Source organism: Penaeus japonicus, unplaced genomic scaffold, assembly GCF_977035675.1.
Source record: "Penaeus japonicus unplaced genomic scaffold, GWHDUDI00000001_assembly GWHDUDI00000028, whole genome shotgun sequence".
Lineage (NCBI taxonomy): Eukaryota > Metazoa > Arthropoda > Malacostraca > Decapoda > Penaeidae > Penaeus > Penaeus japonicus.
The window spans coordinates 14,864,549-14,868,463 of NW_028234430.1; the positions used below are offsets into that span (position 1 = coordinate 14,864,549).

Below are 3,915 nucleotides of genomic sequence, written 5' to 3' on the forward strand. Positions count from 1 at the left end.
AAGGTGCACACCACAGCCTGTTGGCTCTGACTCCCTAAGAGAGGAAGTCCAAGATGGTGCTTCTTGGTTTCCCTCTGATGTATGATCTTGAGGTCATCACTGCTCATCCCAAGGTGGTGGGAGTTTCCCAATTCTCCAAAGGGAAGCACTCAACCAGCCAAGTCCTGGTTACTTTGAAGGGAGCCCCAGTTCCATCCTTAGACCTTGGCAATTGGTGCTCCTACAGCCTCAGGACATACGTTCCTGACCCATTCCGCTGCTTCACATGCCAGAACTATGGACACCACCAGGCTACTTGCTCTGCAAAGCCAAAGTGTGGTGTCTGTAGTCACACAGTATGGAGGTGTGCTTCAAATCATTCAAGGCAGGCAAGCAGGACACCACTGCAAAGTGTGCCAACTGCCACAAAAAAACACTACACCTGGAGCCTCGGCTGTTCTGTAAGGAAGAAAGAGGCTCTTCAGCGGCAAGAGGACGTTGCAAAACGACCAAACTTTGTTCCCGCCCCTCCAGGCACTTATGTCTGGGGGTAGAACAAAGGGGTAAGGGCATCCCCCCCCCCCCCTCCTAAGAGGAAGGAAGCACCGCCCAAAGCAAAACCACCACCGGCTCTGGTGGGAGTTCCAGGATGGAAACAGACCTGGAAGGGATCTAGGAACACATCAAAGTATATCCCAAGAGCGGAGAGACCAATTCTGTTTACAGAGGACTTGACGCTTCTGCTGACGACAGTAGTCGCAGCAGTTGCAACAGCATTGGGGAGTACCAGTGAGGAGACGGAGAAGGCAGTCAAGGTCGCCATGACAGCAATGACTCAGACTGTCGCTACCCTGAAGGAGAGGGAGATGAGGCCTATTGTCTCCTCTCCACTATGTGACCTCGTCTTCCTCAACATTTCCTGTCCTGGTAATGCTTCCTGTGATTGTTATGTTTGTATGTCTATCCTTGTAATAAACCGCATGTGTTTTTCTGGTACTCTCTCTGTTTGACCTGGCTGTACTGATCCTCTCTTTGAATAATGGACCTGTGACATTGGATCAGACATTGCTAGGATCAAACATCGATCGACAGTTAAGCCCGGAACTTACCATTCGGAATTACTTGGATGAGGCCATGGAGCTTGGCTTGCGAGGCATGCAGATGCTTCATTACATTGAGCAAGGGGCACAACGAGAGCTATGCAGGTATCTGACAATGCCTCCTCGCTCCAGGCAGAGGCAGTTGCTATTATGGGAGCCCTAGCCTATGCAGCCCAGATGGATGAACATGCATCTGGCTCTGACAAGTCTCTGGCATTGGTTCAGATGAGAAGTCAAAATAAAAATGGAAGCCAGGTAGGGCCCTCCAACCCTGCTGGCCCCATTGCCAAAACTACGGCGTCGGTTCGGAGGACAGGCAACGAGCGGCCTCGGCCGGCTACGGACTCGGAGGGCGAGTCTGTAGCCCCAAGTCGGTTCCCCCTAAACTAGGATTCGACAATGCCTACCAGATGGTATGGGCTCTGGAAAACCAGAGACAGTGCCGTCTGACGATTAGAATTGCCAGAGACAATGGCATGATAATCGTACCGAGGGACCAAGCCACTCTCACCTTACTCCAGGAGACAGACAAGCTCCTGGTTGGGCGGAAGGTGAGCCTGTTGGCTCTGACTCCCTAAGAGAGGAAGTCCAAGATGGTGCTTCTTGGTTTCCCTCTGATGTATGATCTTGAGGTCATCACTGCTCATCCCAAGGTGGTGGGAGTTTCCCAATTCTCCAAAGGGAAGCACTCAACCAGCCAAGTCCTGGTTACTTTGAAGGGAGCCCCAGTTCCATCCTTAGACCTTGGCAATTGGTGCTCCTACAGCCTCAGGACATACGTTCCTGACCCATTCCGCTGCTTCACATGCCAGAACTATGGACACCATCAGGCTACTTGCTCTGCAAAGCCAAAGTGTGGTGTCTGTAGTCAGGCACACAGTATGGAGGTGTGCTTCAAATCATTCAAGGCAGGCAAGCAGGACACCACTGCAAAGTGTGCCAACTGCCACAAAAAACACTACACCTGGAGCCTCAGCTGTTCTGTAAGGAAGAAAGAGGTTCTTCAGCGGCAAGAGGACGTTGCAAAACGACCAAACTTTGTTCCCGCCCCTCCAGGCACTTATGTCTGGGGGTAGAACAAAGGGGTAAGGGCATCGCCCCCCCCCTCCTAAGAGGAAGGAAGCACCGCCCAAAGCAAAACCACCACCGGCTCTGGTGGGAGTTCCAGGATGGAAACAGACCTGGAAGGGATCTAGGAACACATCAAAGTATATCCCAAGAGCGGAGAGACCAATTCTGTTTACAGAGGACTTGACGCTTCTGCTGACGACAGTAGTCGCAGCAGTTGCAACAGCATTGGGGAGTACCAGTGAGGAGACGGAGAAGGCAGTCAAGGTCGCCATGACAGCAATGACTCAGACTGTCGCTACCCTGAAGGAGAGGGAGATGAGGCCTATTGTCTCCTCTCCACTATGTGACCTCGTCTTCCTCAACATTTCCTGTCCTGGTAATGCTTCCTGTGATTGTTATGTTTGTATGTCTATCCTTGTAATAAACCGCATGTGTTTTTCTGGTACTCTCTCTGTTTGACCTGGCTGTACTGATCCTCTCTTTGAATAATGGACCTGTGACATTGGATCAGACATTGCTAGGATCAAACATCGATCGACAGTTAAGCCCGGAACTTACCATTCGGAATTACTTGGATGAGGCCATGGAGCTTGGCTTGCGAGGCATGCAGATGCTTCATTACATTGAGCAAGGGGCACAACGAGAGCTATGCAGGTATCTGACAATGCCTCCTCGCTCCAGGCAGAGGCAGTTGCTATTATGGGAGCCCTAGCCTATGCAGCCCAGATGGATGAACATGTTGTCATACATACAGATTCTAGGGTCCATTGACAGCCTGCAAAAAAGCACGACCCTTGATAATATTTATCTTCTGACCACGATTCTCACCATTGCTCTGAGAATCCTGGATCAGGGTAGACGCATTGTCATCAACTGGATCCCGAACAATGTTGGTATGAAAGGGAACGACTTAGCCAACAGGTTGGCAAAGGAAGGCAGGAAGAAACCCTTGAGTGATCTTGTGGTGCAAGGCACCACAATATTACTCAAGGGTGGTCGATCGGGGTGTCCAGGGGGAAAAGATTGACCTCCAGGAGGAGGTTGGTAACCTTAGTCCACCCAGGGGCACCCAGAATAATCCTGGTGGCCTCATTTTGCATGACCTTTTCCTGAGTCCAGGCTTGACCGTAATCAGGGCAATGGAGGTGTAATCCACGATGGGACGGACAGCGTGCACATAACAGAGAGTCTTGCCATGGTCCGGTCTAGGAGATAAATAATTTCAGAGCGGAAGGTAAGGTTCTCATCAGCCCATACCCCCAAGTATAGGTAGACGTGGCCCCACTCTATCTCAAACCCTTGGACTCGCAGTCTTTGGTCGCGGACATCGTGTTTCTGTGCCATTGCCTTCAATTTGGCTGGTGATATCTCTAGCCCGACTCTGTAGCATTCCTTAGACCTTAGGTCCAGACAACGCTGGGCCTTTCTAGTTAGATTCTCATTTCGTCTCCCAGTAGAGATAATTGCAAGATCATCTGCAAATGAAATGATCTTGCACCCCCACTGGGAGTGGAATGTCGAGCATGCTTATTATGAGGGTGTTAAACAGAGCTGGACTAAGGACCCTCCCTTGTGGAGTGCTATTCTCCATGGGCAAATGCCTGGAAAGGCCTTTGATTCCCTTATGGATCAGGATCTTCTGGATGTCGAATGGGCTCGCCCAGGTCCAGAAAGACAATGACAGAGCTGGTGTTGCTGACAGTGCTCGGTAAGGTGGCCATGCTGTGAGCAGTGCTCTTACCCCTTGTGAACCCTTGTAGGTGTT

The 3,915-nt window shown here is 50.9% G+C and overlaps 1 pseudogene; it reads left to right on the plus strand.

Moving 5' to 3' along the window:
- The first annotated feature begins 1,478 nt into the window (after nt 1–1,478).
- Nucleotides 1,479–3,366, plus strand: LOC147468498 (uncharacterized; annotated as a pseudogene).
- Nucleotides 3,367–3,915: the final 549 nt, after the last annotated feature.